The following is a 14,994-nucleotide window of genomic DNA, read 5'->3' as shown; positions in this document are numbered from 1 at the left end:
AGCTCTGAGAAACGCTGCATTGTTGGCCTAAATCATGAACAATAAGAGCAGCAACATGAGAAAGTTGATATTAAGACGCAAACGATTCTTTTTTAAGTATTTTCTTGTCATTAGACAGATATTTTGGACATCTGTCAGCGTTGCCTCATGCAAATGCAGTTGATCGCCCATGATTCATTTATTCTACAACCAAATGTGTCTTGCAATAAGATAAAACGAGTAGTATTTCACTAGTCATCATGTGATTGCAGCAGCTTTTTCTTTGCACTAATAAGTCTTCATCGCACTTCGCATTTGATTTAAGGTTTTAGGTGTAAAACTTAGGAAAACATGAATTTAGTGCAAAAAAAAAAAGTGAAAGATCAGGAAAAAAAACAAAAACAAATGTCACTTCTTGCTGCAAAACAGCATTTTATTTGATCATATATATATATATATATGAGCACATTAGAATGATTTCTGAAGGAACATGAGACACTGAAGACTGGAGTAATGTCTGATGAAAATTAAGCTTTGTATCATAAGAATAAGTTATTTTAAATTGTAATATATTTAACATTTTTGCTGTTTTTACTGTATAATTAATCAAACAAATGCAGGCTTCGTGGGCAGAGACTTGCTTTGAAAAATTTTTTTTTTTACTTCATTATTTGACATTTTTGACCAGTAGCATATGAATTAATAATATAAACAACTGTGGGACATCTCTTTTGTTTAACAAAATAAATAAATAAACTATATAAAAGTGATCAAATGATGACAGGGTGAACTATCCCTTTAAGGCCCTCAAACATCAGTAACAGACAGTGAAACAGTCCTTTAACACGGATGGAGTGAATGGACATGTAGCTTCAGGAGGAGGTGTGGGGAATGAGAAAGAACTGAGATCAGTCTGTTCTCAGATTCATCTGACTCTTTAGGCTGATTTGAGGAGGTCAGGTCTGTTCTGTTGGGTCGTGATCACACAGATTGTCCAGCTGTATCCTGGCCTGTGTGTCGGTGGCTGTACTGCGCTGTGTGTGTGCGTATGGTCTGGGTCAGTAGTGCGTGAATAACAGTGTTGGAGAACACACACACACCACACACACACACACACATACACACATATACTGTAAAATCAAACTTCTGCATAAGACTGAACACACCAGCACTGATTTAGAAGAACAAAACACTGGCTATGTTCAGCATACTAACATGCATATAGTATGCAAACTTTCTTTATGCATGAAAAAAACACTTGTCAAAAATGCAGTATACAACCAAAGAGCACTGCACTACCGTATCCCACAATGCAATGCACCTTATGCAACCTTTTATTTCCAGTATGACAAATGAAACGGAAGTGATTCTTTTAACATTTTTTATTATATCTAATAATTCTTGACTCGTTCTATTTGATCAAATGAAAAGTTAAAGGAACAGTTCACCCAAAATGAAAATTCTGTCATCATTTATTCACCCTTATGTCATTCCAAACCCGTCAGAATTTGGTTAAGCTTCAAGACACAAATTAAGATATTTTTTATGAGACCAGACAGTTAAAAGTCCAGATAACTGAAACCTAGAAGATCCAAAAAAGGTCATAACGCATTTTTAAATGAATTCATATGAATAAAGCATTTAACTGGTCAAGTCTTGCAAAGAAATATGAATGCTTTATATGATGGACAGATTTAATGTAGGGGTTTATTTGAATTTATCATTTGAGTCATTATGATAAGAGTGCATCAAATATGATCTGTTCATATAAAGCAAACATATCTTTTCACAATCCACTCAAGTTTTTATGATGCATTTGTGACCTTTTTGGATCTTCAAAGTTTTGGTTGCACCAAAGAAGGGACAGGTTTTATTAAAAATATTGTAATTTGTGTTTCAAAGATGAACGAACGTCTTATGGGTTTGGAAGGATTGTACTGTACCTTTAAGATAATTTGACATAAAATTGTGTTAGAAATGCAAAATTCTGGGATGATCTCATTTGCTGAATTAAAAATGCTCATTCGGAGGTCATGTGACAACAATACAGCATATGGGTTCTTGATGCATAATGGGCACTGTTTCAGATAGGTCTACTGTTCAGTGTACAGTAACTAGTATGCCAATAGTCCATTTGGAACGCAGCCACACTTTTACTTCATCTGGGTCAGGATGGCGGGTCGGGGGCGTCGTTTGGTACCAGCGCCCCCTGTGGCTCTCCCCAGAGACACCAGCAGACACACGGAGCACTAAAGCTTCCAACATGACCGCAAACACGTTCCAGTCAAGTGTGTGTGTGTGTGTGTGTGTACAGGGAGCGTGTTGTCCGTAGCCGGCGGGCTGGAAAGTCGCGGTGGCTGAAATCAATGCACTGGCACTTTGAGGAGCGTCCGACAGATTTAGGATGTCCCTGTAGGGTCCAAACCGCTGGAAAAAAAGAAAAACAACATCCCTCCATCCCTCCAGAGCCCCAGGGAAAGAGGGATGCTATCTCTCCATCACCCCGGGGAACAAATGCAACACACTTGATAACAGGATTCACAGATGAATAGAACGTTCAAAAGAACAGCATTTATTTTAAATAGAAATCTTTTGTTACATTAAAAATGTCTTTACTGGCACTTTTGATCAATTTAATGAATCTTTTATGAATAAAAGCATTGTTTTCTTTAAACTTTTAAATGCTAGTGTCACTGAGAGGTATTTTTAATATGCTAAAATATACGTACATAGAGCATCATGCCAACAGTGTGATCAAATGCATTTTGGAGCAGATGGCGGCTCCTCTGGAGCTGAACTGTTGACCCCGTTGGCCCCAGTTATGACAGACCTACAGGAGAACCAGAGGATGCATTGGTTCATAGTGATCTGTGGGAGTTCATCTATCTTAGTTTAGGTAGCAGCAGAGCATATCACATGAGTGTTGGAGGTATGATGTACCTGATAAAAGCTTAAGGCTTGCTGGTTTGGTCGCCACTAGGACTGAACTATGACCATCACCGCTGTGTCTCTGTGCAAGGCACTTAACCTCAGGTTACTCTAGACTAGCGGGACTAAACCTGTGGTAAGTCAACTATAAGACACTTCAGACAAAAGCACTCATTTTTACGTTCAAATAATTATAAAAATACCATTTGAAATATATTTCTTAAAATGTTTCTCACTCATAACGTCTGTTTGTAAAACACACTATACCGTTCAAAATTTGGGGGTCTTGAAATAAATTAATAATTTTATTTAGCAAAGACAAGATTCAGTGTAGAATAAAACATAATATAAATGATATTTCCACACCAGAACCAGTGTTTGTGACTTGATATGCCATAGAGCAGTGACATTAATTTATGATGGGGTCAGTCTCCATGACCATGGAGTAACCTGAGGTTAAGTGTCTTGATAACAGACACAATGGTGATAATTCATAGGTCAGTCCTTGTGGGAATTGAACCAGCAACCTTCCCGATACCAGCTCTGAGCTCTGACCACAATACTAAACCACACCAGACCGCAAGCCCTCTGGAAAACACTTCAGATTGATAAAAACAGCAAAACAGCTGGTCTCTCTGGAGCACAGAGCTGGATAAAACAACCTGGAATTAATCCAAACTCAAAACCACTAAACACTCACAGATAAATGCTGTTTAAAGGGTTAAATCACCACTTTCTCATCCTCATGTTGTTCCAAACCATCCTCCAAGATTTACTTTCTTCACAGAAACACAAAAGGAGCTGTTGTACTCCATTCAATGACTAAACTAAATATTAAGGGTCTATGAATCTCTTTAGAAAAGACAATGCAAAGCACTACGACTTTATCATACTTTGATGGTGCACTTTTGACTATTAATTACCATCCGATTTCATTGTATGACAAAGAGCAATGTTCTGTTGCAGAAGAAATCAATAAATATGATGGTAAATTTTTCCTTTTAGACCATCTTTTTTTACCACAGGCCGATGGTGTTTGTACCTAACGGTTCAACACGTGAATGTCTGAAGCCTCTTGCAGTGAAGCGTTTTAGACTCCATCGCATCATTGTGGTGACTGGCAACTCGCATCCAGACAAATTTCTGACAGCAGCTCTGTATGACACATAAATAATAGCCAAAAACAATGTTTTTCAGTGCAACACAACAATAGCAGGGCTTACTGACAATAAAATGTGTTATTCTACAAGCTTGGCACTGAAAGAAATGCATGCATTTAGGAGAATATCGAAATTCATGCATTTAGGGAAATATCGATAAAATTGTGTTAGAAATGCAAAATTCTGGGATGATCTCATTTGCTGAATTAAAAATGCTCATTCGGAGGTCATGTGACAACAATACAGCATATGGGTTCTTGATGCATAATGGGCACTGTTTCAGATAGGTCTACTGTTCAGTGTACAGTAACTAGTATGCCAATAGTCCATTTGGAACGCAGCCACACTTTTACTTCATCTGGGTCAGGATGGCGGGTCGGGGGCGTCGTTTGGTACCAGCGCCCCCTGTGGCTCTCCCCAGAGACACCAGCAGACACACGGAGCACTAAAGCTTCCAACATGACCGCAAACACGTTCCAGTCAAGTGTGTGTGTGTGTGTGTGTGTACAGGGAGCGTGTTGTCCGTAGCCGGCGGGCTGGAAAGTCGCGGTGGCTGAAATCAATGCACTGGCACTTTGAGGAGCGTCCGACAGATTTAGGATGTCCCTGTAGGGTCCAAACCGCTGGAAAAAAAGAAAAACAACATCCCTCCATCCCTCCAGAGCCCCAGGGAAAGAGGGATGCTATCTCTCCATCACCCCGGGGAACAAATGCAACACACTTGATAACCTCCATCCTGAATAACCCGCTCGACACACACACACACACACACACACGTTTGTTCATTGGCTTTCATTGTTTTAACACTGAAATAATTATATATTACTCCAAACCATTCTGTATTTTAGAGCTACTTATCAAATAAATTAATGTAAATTAAATATTGTAGTGTAAACTATTTCATTATGTTAGACGAAAGACTAGCACAGCTATGTAGGGAATCCTTTGCATGGGATAACAATAACATTGACCAATCAGAATCAAGTATTCCACAGCACCACAAATAATGCAAATTAATCTGTCATTGATGTCAAGTTTAGCTTTCTGTCTAATTGTTGTACTTTTTGCAATTGTTTTAGTCACCGTGTTATATCTTTATAATAAATAATACATATACACTGTTTAAAGTGTGTGATTTTTTTAATGTTTTTAAAAATAAGTCTCTTCTGCTCACCAAGGCTGCATTTATTTGATCAAAAGTAAAAAATAGTAAAAATTGTGAAATATTATTACTATTTCAAATAACTATTTTCTGTGTGAATATATTTTAAAATGTAATTTATTTCTGTGATGCGCAGCTGTATTTTCAGCATCATGACTGCAGTCTTCAGTGTCACATGATCTTCAGAAATCATTCTAATATGCTGATTTGCTGCTCAAGAAACTCATGCATTTAGGGAAATATCGAAGTGCATGCATTTAGGAGAATATTGAAATTCATGCATTTAGGAGAATATTGAAATTCATGCATTTAGGAGAATATCGAAATTCATGCATTTAGGAGAATATCGAAGTGCATGCATTTAGGAGAATATTGAAATTCATGCATTTAGGAGCATATTGAAATTCATGCATTTAGGAGAATATCAAAGTTCATGCATTTAGGAGAATATTGAAATTCATGCATTTAGGAGAATATTGAAGTTCATGCATTTAGAAACATATTGAAATTCATGCATTTAGGAAAATATCGAAGTGCATGCATTTAGGAGAATATTGAAATTCATGCATTTAGGAGAATATTGAAATTCATGCATTTAGGAAAATATCGAAGTGCATGCATTTAGGAGAATAGTGAAGGCTACTTGTAATATGTGCATTTTATGTGTAACGGTGGTAGCTGCCCAAAACACAAGTAGACTCTTTTTAAAGATGCCAGACAGGTTTAATCCTGTCAAAATTTAAATTAACCCAGTATGTGTATTCCTGGGAATCAAACCGGCATTTGTAAACTATTAAAAAAAAGATTACAAAACTACAAAGTGAATCTGATAACTTGTGGGATATTTTTTTCCTTTCATGCTCCAATAGAAGCATCACATCTGTGCATCAAAGGTGCGCTCAGGTAAAGCAATGCAATATCTGGATCTGACAAACCCGTACACACACCTCTGGTACTTGGTGTGTGTTAAAGGATCTGAACAGGACTATAATCGAGGTGTAATTAACTGGTGAGAGTGTCTGTGCTATCCGTGTTCTGTGGTGTGATTTGCCTTTTGGGAAAATAACTATTTCAAGTCTGAACCCCCTGCACGGTGAGAAAGCCACATCTGACATCTTACAGCGCACACCGCCGATAGAACAGAGAGATGTGCTGTCATTTTTAGACAGACTTATGTATATGAGCAAGTTTCTGGGTACAGCTGTTAGACACACACTGAGAAAACTTAACCAAACAAACATGAATATATCAAATGAGCCTTTACAAGACATGACAAGCAGCCATCAGATCATTAGAGAGGGGATTGTTAATGACTGGATGAGCTTCCTGAAGCCTTAAAAATTCACTTTTGTTTATGCACTAACCAGGTGTTTCACATCAAATTGACAATAAAAAGCACAAATCACGTTATGTGGAAATTACCATGACAGAGTGGAGAAAATACACAGCATGTGCTCAGATAGGCCCCAAATGACAAGAGGAAAGCCAAAAAACACAACAAATAACAAGCAATATTTGCAAATGCACTGAATTATAAATCAAGCTGCTGCCAAACTAATATTACATCAGACTGACAATGCACAAACACACAGCCATACATAATATGACGTTATGCATGACTTTGACAATGAAATTGCAATGCAATAAACACAGATTTTAAGAAATCATTCATAATTAGCATAATAATATCTAAAGTATTATATGCATTAATTTCGTATTCAAAATACAATGCCTGCATGGCACAATGAATGTAAAACCTGGTCTGCTGTTTTTGACAATATTTTACTACGGTGTAAAATATCCCTCCAGTTACAATTGCATGTAATTATAATGGTTCATAATTATTTTTATTAAATATGCTGATCCTGAGGACTCAAATGTGGAGGATAACCAAAATAATCAAATCTAGTTTGATCAAACCCAGTCAAATTTCTGATTCTATGATGCATCATTTAGTGAAGAATCATTGTCAGGGCATATATTTACACCCTTTTTAATCGCTACACAAGAGTTCCTAATGAGCACAGAGTATTTATAGTGCAAGAACAGAGCTGATGAAGGTCCCAGAGCTGGTCCATCATGTGCAGCTGTCTTAACACTCACTCTAAAAATGGCTGTTGATTGATATGTAGGCATTAGAAACTGGGTTTTGATGGATGGATTTCTGGGATCACGTGACAGACTCGAGGACCAGGCCTATGCTTAGTCTGAATAACAGAAGCTGTCTAAATCTGTCCTCTTTATTGATTATCAGCATGAAGTCTGTCTCAGTTTTCAGTCTTTTGCTGCTCTCTAGTGTTGTTTATGAGTAATTGATTTGGACCAGCAAATTTTTCTCAAACTAGTTAGGAAAGAAAGTGTCCCCGACTCCCCGCTTAAATCGGCATATTGTTAAAAAGGTGATTACTTAGGCTATATAATACACTTAAAACATCAAAATCATAGCACAGCATAAAAACTTGTGGTTTTATCGCCCTTACCAACAGTAGCCTACTGAAGCACTACAGTACAGTGATGGTAATATACCATGGTACTCCACTAGGCCTATATAGCATGGTATTGCTGTACTTATAGGCCTATATTACGTATGGTATTAACATGCTGTTTCAATGAATGTCATGGTATGTTCAAAACATGGCAATATTATGGTAATTTTATAAGTAGGCTACTATAAAACATACTTACATTATGACATAAGGTTGCTGTCCACTTCATAATCTTGGGGAGAAAGTGGTTTAACTGACGATACGCGAGGAGAGCCGTTATAATTTTTTCCCGCTCATCAAGAATTTAAAACGATTCGGGAATGTAATGGAGATATAAAAGCAGAAGATCAAAAAGTAAGGATTAAATTAATAACATTAAAATAGGTTAACTATGTACCTGCTGGTAGTTAATATGATATTAATTTTGTCTGTTAGTAGTCCATATCCCGAATAAATTTTGAAGCTCGATTTGGATGTCCTCACGTGATCATCACATGTCTGCGGTGATTGGATGAGCCGATACCAACGTGTTGTGGCATCGCAGGTGTAATTTGAAAACAGCTAATTAACAACTAATTAACGCGTTTTTGAATGACAGAGCGTGTTCGCTACGCTATGTAAGTCGAACTGAAGAGAGCAAAGACAGTGCAGGTAAGATTTTAATATTAGCAAACATTTTAGATATGCTTGGAAGGGACATTAGCAAGCTAACACTAACATTAACAATTGTATACAGTGAGCACTGAGTAGGCCTATCATTGTTTATATACTAAAGTGTATCACTGAACAATTTTGTTGTAAGCCACACCTGAAAGAGGATTTCATTACTCTTAAAATTATAGATATTGATTGTTGAACAATACTACATGGGAACATTTTCAGTTGTACAGTTGTTGAAATAAGTCGATGCTAGGACATACAGTTAAATATTAAGTGTGAGTTTTTCCAAAGTTATAAGTGAGAGAAGTATTATGCCTAATTATGTACTTTACAAATACTCAAAAATTTCACCTGAAAGCTTATTTTGGTCTAAAGTACCAGTGATGTGAACAGAAACGATCTCTAATTAAATTTGACAAAGGCATTAAATTGATTTATTAGTGTAACTGTCCACAGAGACTGTGCAGCTCATTAATATTTCAGATGATTTGATGTGAGAAACACTCATCGTTACTATGAATAACCAGTAGGTGGCGCTTCAATACAGCCAGTGTGTAATAGGATGGATAAAATAACCAGTCACTCAATGATTGACACACATAAAACACACACACTCTATTTAGTTGTCTGTAATGTTTATTAACATTTTGAAGCTGCGTCTTCATTTTGTTGTAAAGTTAAAATAGACAAACTGGTATTCAAGTACAAACAATATACAAATGTTGGATTTTTATTTGATCACATTGCAAAAATCCAGGTGTGCCTCACTGTATATCAATACACACAATCCTCTCTCGCTCACTCATACTCTATATGCAATGCCAGAATCCTATTTTACAATCACATGATGAAAACCTATCTATTTCCTATACAAATATCATATCACTTTTCCATGAAAATATTAAATCTAATCTTTATTAATCATAATCATACATCACAAAAGGGAGTGAACCCCAAACATGTGAAAGTCAGATGAAGAGGGTTTAATTTTCATTCATGAATACAAATAAATCCCCTTAAATGCTGTAAATGATATAATTGAAGTCTATTCGTTATTTCTTAACATAAGCATTTTAAAATTAACAAAGCATTCAGAACATAAAGATTTTTTTAATTGTAAAACGCGTTAAATTGTGCAAACCATCTTATCAGACCTGAGGACATTTTTCTGTGGATCAAGAGCAGCACTTACAGCTTGTCCTGCGCACTGCGTAACATTAAAATTAATTTTCTTCATCTCTGAACATGAAGCAGAAATGCTTTTAAAATAATTTCATTAAAATAATCTCTAAAAAAGATTGCGCTTGTAAAGAACTTTTGATTCTTTGTTTGGACAAGCAAAACTAAATAATAAAAAATTTATAATTTTTAAAACTAAAACTTCATTACTTACACCTCCTGCAAATGTAAAGAATCGAAAATCTAAAGGATGCCATGGTTTGTCATTTGGAAAGTCGTTTACAGGATTCATCTGGGAGGAAAAGACAGAGACAAATATTTTACATGACAATGAAAAACATTTTCATCAATTTTATGACTTGTTTTTTTTTTTATTGTTTTTTAACTGGAGCAGGATTGTGATAGATAGATAGATAGATAGATAGATTGATTGATTTGTGGACCAGGATGGAAGAACACCTATTTTCCCAGAATGCATTATCTGTATTGGATTTCTTTGAATAATAATTCAGTAATAATTTCCACTTTCTGTCATTCCAGTTCAGCTTCTTGTGTGTTGAGGCCAATTCAATTCTGATTCTTTCATCAATTGAAAGGCAGTCAGTTCTTCAATTCTGAATTTTGCACAACCCTAAACTGCAGGCAATGTACAATTTTATTTCATATAATTATCATAGCAGCACATAATACAATTGCTATTTTAAAGGAAGTTCACCCAAAATTTGCTGAAATTTTCACTGGAGGAAGCGTTATTATGGATTATGGACTCATATTTTAGCCAGAAGCAACATCTTAATGCTGGATTTGTTTCAGCTTTTGTCTTCTCCAGATGTTAACTGTTGGACTGGAGTGGTGTGGATTACTTGTGGATTATTGTGATGTTTTTATCAGCTGTTTGGACTCTCATTCTGACGGCACCCATTCACTGCAGAGCATCCATTGCTGAGCAAGTGATGCAATGCTGCATTTCTACAAATCTGATGAAGAAACAAACTCATCCTAATCTTGGATGGCCCGAGTGTGGGTACATTTTCAACTAATTTAAATTTTTGTGTTTACTATCCCTTTAAGAGCAGTGCAAGCAAAAACACTGATAGTAAAAAAAATATAAGCTTTATATTTACATCGTAAAGCACACATGCTTGTTCTCCAAGCTCTCTAATACTAGAGTTTACACACACGCGACATCTACATCTACATGTAGACATTCAGCAGAATTTAAAATGCATTTAAAAAATACATCGCTGTTATTTCTTCATCCAGGGGAATCAACCTCATTTAACTAGTGCACTTTCAGTGTCAATGTAGCTTATGCTTCATTTCCTGTTTGACTTCATCAGAAATTAACGTTATTAACAGAATTCTAAATCTGTCGTTCATTAATTTGTCACAGAATTACCTAAAGAGTTTATTCATAATGTTGTTAATTCCATTGTTGGTTTGTTTATATTTTGATGATGTAATTTGAAGCCACTGACCCACTTTTAGGAATCGCACCCTTCCTGCGCTCTCATTCATGCCACTGCGAGACACAAACGGCGCGCTCTCCTCCTCCTCGTCTTCCTCCTGTCCCTCGGCCTCCTGCTCGTCCCTCCCGCCGTCCTCTGGCCCGGGGTGAGGAGAGGAAGGGAGGGATGCTAGCGCACAGTCTTCTGAAGGGTACTCACAAACTCTCTCCAGCTGAGCGTCATCGAAACACACCTTCACCTAAACCAGAGGAAAGAGTGACAGAGCAGTCAGTAAAGACACATTACAGTACAGTCTGGAAAATCCAAGTCCTCATGCTAAAAAAGAGTTCGGAAAGACTAAAACGTTTATTTGGCCTAACATCAGCTTTTGTTTTCCACAGAAGAAAGTCTTACGGGTTTGGAACAGCATGAGGGTGAGTGACTGATTTTGGCTGAACTAATGTGTAAATACATACACTGTTAAAAATGATTTTTACACGTATAAATTATTCTTGAACTGACCGAAGTATTTAAAGGGAGAAGGTTACATTAAAACATACATTTTAACATTAGCTGTTAAATTTGATGTTAAACCCACTATCGTTTTATATAGAATTGTTCTAGTCTACACAGTGTTTAATGCAATTACATCAGAAGTAACTGTAATTAAATTACAGGGCAATTACAAGTAATCCCTTACTTTTACATTTTTCTAGGGCAAAGTAATTAAATTACAGTAATAATTATTTTTAGGGGGGCGTGGCAGAGTCTTAACTTTGATAAAGAATATCTCTTTGGTTTTGAGACTTTAGTCTTTGCAACTTCAGGGATCTTATCTAAGCACAATCAGCTTGTAACACTCCAAAGAGAAAGGAAAACTTGAAATCGCATCATATGACCCCTTTAAACCATTGCCCTAAAAATATCTTAAATCGAAGCAGAAAATCTTAAATTCATGAGGTCATGACATTAAATGTTGCATGCATTGTAAAAAATGATTATATCTTACATTTGTCTTGTTTTTCAGTGCAAATATAGAAACTTCCTCAAGTCGAGATACATTTACTTGCGATGCACAATGAAGATTTGAAGTCTTCTGAGAAACTGCTCAAAATTAAGAGTTTATGCTTAAAACAAGAAAAATACACTCTCTCTAAAGAGTAGTGCATTACTTATTACTACTTGTAAATCTCTATCAGTTGAACAGCACAAGGATAGACATGAAACTGCTCTTTTACTTCTTTCAAATAAATAATATAATTACAAAAATTATTCTTGAACTGACCGAAGTATTTAAAGGGAGAAGGTTACATTAAAAAACATACTTTAACATTAGCTGTTAAATTTTTGATGTTAAACCCACTATCGTTTTATATAGAATTGTTCTAGTCTACACAGTATTTAATGCAATTACATCAGAAGTAACTGTAATTAAATTACAGGGAAATTACAAGTAATCCCTTACTTTTTACTTTTTCAAGGGCAAAGTAATTAAATTACAGTAATAATTATAAAGTAATGCATTCCACGCAACACTGGCAATAAGACATAATTTCAAAGATGTTTTTGTCTGGCATAGAGTTTCTTAAAATGTCTAAATGTTAGAGCAGGACAGACATCATGTTAAAAGTTGAAACCACAGTTGAAACCATCGCCCTAAAAATATCTTAAATCGAAGCAGAAAATCTTAAATTCATGAGGTCATTTTTCAGTGCAAATACAGAAACTTCCTCAAGTCGAGATACATTTACTTGAGATGTACAATGAAGATTTGAAGTCTTCTGAGAAACTGGTCAAAATTAAGAGAGTTTATGTATAAAACAAGAAAAATACATTAGTTTTTTCTTTAAAAGGCCATTTTTCTGATCTCATTGGTAGATATTTGTTGTTGTTGTTTTAATCAAACTCACTTCATTTTGATCAATTTCTTTGTGTCCCTTCCATTTTCTTTTAATTTGTCTTAAAAAGTCTTAAATGTACAGAAATGGCATTTTGTTAGGAATTTATCAGACTGTAGCCATTTAACAACTGTTATATCCAATGCAACTTGTACTGCAAAGGTGACATTTAACACTTTTTTTTTTATTTTATTTTTATTTTTTTACTGCTGGTCAGAAGCGCTTTAATGCATTTGCACAGCAATTATGAATACACTTATTGTATTAACCCTTAACTTGGTTGTGTAAAGATGCTTTTTTTAGCAGTGCACTTCAATCCATAATCGACTTGAAATCACCTGCCGTTAACCCTATAAAATTACTGTATCTTATTTGATACAAGGCATCCAAATGATCAACACGATCAAAACTTTGCTGTTAAACCTGTTGCACACAATCTACTACATGCCTTCAGTCTTCTTTACTTTAATAAGCAAAAGCTCTTTTGGTATAATTGTACAAACGTCCGCCTCCAGCTTGTGCTTCACATGTCTTTTTGCTGTCAAATTTTTTGACTTGATTTTTCTCAAGTAAGCGTCAGAATAACTGCAGTAATATCTCCAGATGAACACTTACTGGACTGAAGCAGCTCAGCTTTACTTGATTCTCCATCAATCATGTTTTAGAGTCTCAAATCTGATCATCAGGATCTTTTGAGGAGCGTTTGTTTCCAGCAGCTTTACTTTCACTGTTCCTCAGCGGAGGAATGATCTTCACAAGCCTCCAGAACATCTCACATCTTCTGAGGAGCCTTTATTTCTTCAGCTCTCAATCACTGCATTATATGTTTGGAGCATTTCAATCTCATTTTACTAAGACATATTACTGATATTTACATAATTTTATGTCAGTATCTGCCGTACTGTTATAAAGATCTCATTGTTTTACATTACAATCATCAGAATTTCATCATATTAATATCACATAAAACACATATGCAAACATACTTTTTAGATTAAAAAAAAAAAAAGGTTCAATGAAATGCTTGCATTTCAAAGCATTAGATTTTTTGACTTATTTCATATGTCAGGCTTTTCAGGGTTAATGCTGATAGCTTCAAAACAAACACAGTGGACATGCAGTAATACAGAGAAAAAAGCAGCACTATAATGGCTTAAGGTTCAAATGAGGAAAGTGTAGAGTCACCCACTCGGACGGATTAAGAGCTGGTGAAGAGACTGACGTCAATCGTTCTGCAGGGGGCATGCGGTAATACAGCCACACTACCATACTTTTGTTGTTGTACGAAGCATGGGAACAGTACAAGATTTTCTGTATGCATGCGCAGGTGGTCTTCTAGATTCAACAGAATGTTTAGCACACAGCCAGAGCAGTGTGTAAAATACTGATCCTCAAAGTCAGTCTAAACAACAGGCCAAATGAGCCCAGTCACAGGACATAAAACTGTCTCCAAAGACAGTCAACAAGCGTGAGCTGTAAGACGAATGAAGGTTAGATGTGGTCAGAGTGTAAACCGGGGTAATGACTCTTGGAGCAAATGCACTTTCACACACACGCTGTTAAATGTAACGCATGTACACGTGATACTGTCGGTCATACAGTATGAACGGAAATTTTTATAAACCGATAACCCTAGGTTGCTCTTGGTTTTATGCATTCTCTTCTGTATGTGCTACAGGAAGTGACACAGCTCAGAGGAGGAAGTAGCCAAAGAGTTATCACAAGACTGCTTTAAAAACCCCTGTAGAATATATAAAACACATGTAGCTTGTAAAAAGCTTGTAAAAAAACAACAACAAAAAAAGATGTATTTTCATGCTATGCTCTGCTTTTAATGTCTTGTTTTTATCACTTTAATTGGAAAAATTGATTTATTATTTACACTACTATTAAAACATTTGGAATAATTAGGGTTTTTTTTATAGAAACTTTTTTTTTTTATCAGCTGAAACTCTTTAATCTAAAATAATTCCGTGTAGTACCCCTGACATTTTACATGAATATTTCAATTATTTACCAAATTATTCACTTGTTCACAGTTCTCTGATGCTGGTTGGTCATGTCATCAAGGTAAACAAATTATATATATATATA

The 14,994-nt window shown here is 35.8% G+C and overlaps 1 pseudogene; it reads right to left on the bottom strand.

The window, feature by feature from the left end:
* Positions 1–9,650: 9,650 nt before the first annotated feature.
* LOC107733063 (trichohyalin-like) overlaps positions 9,651–14,994 on the bottom strand; it is a 12,260-nt pseudogene continuing 6,916 nt past the window's right edge.

This window comes from Sinocyclocheilus rhinocerous, unplaced genomic scaffold, assembly GCF_001515625.1.
Source record: "Sinocyclocheilus rhinocerous isolate Xijiao unplaced genomic scaffold, SAMN03320098_v1.1 scaffold1301, whole genome shotgun sequence".
Taxonomy (NCBI): Eukaryota; Metazoa; Chordata; class Actinopteri; order Cypriniformes; family Cyprinidae; genus Sinocyclocheilus; species Sinocyclocheilus rhinocerous.
The sequence above is the reverse complement of the archived record's forward strand: the minus strand, read 5'-3'. Positions and strand labels throughout refer to the sequence as shown.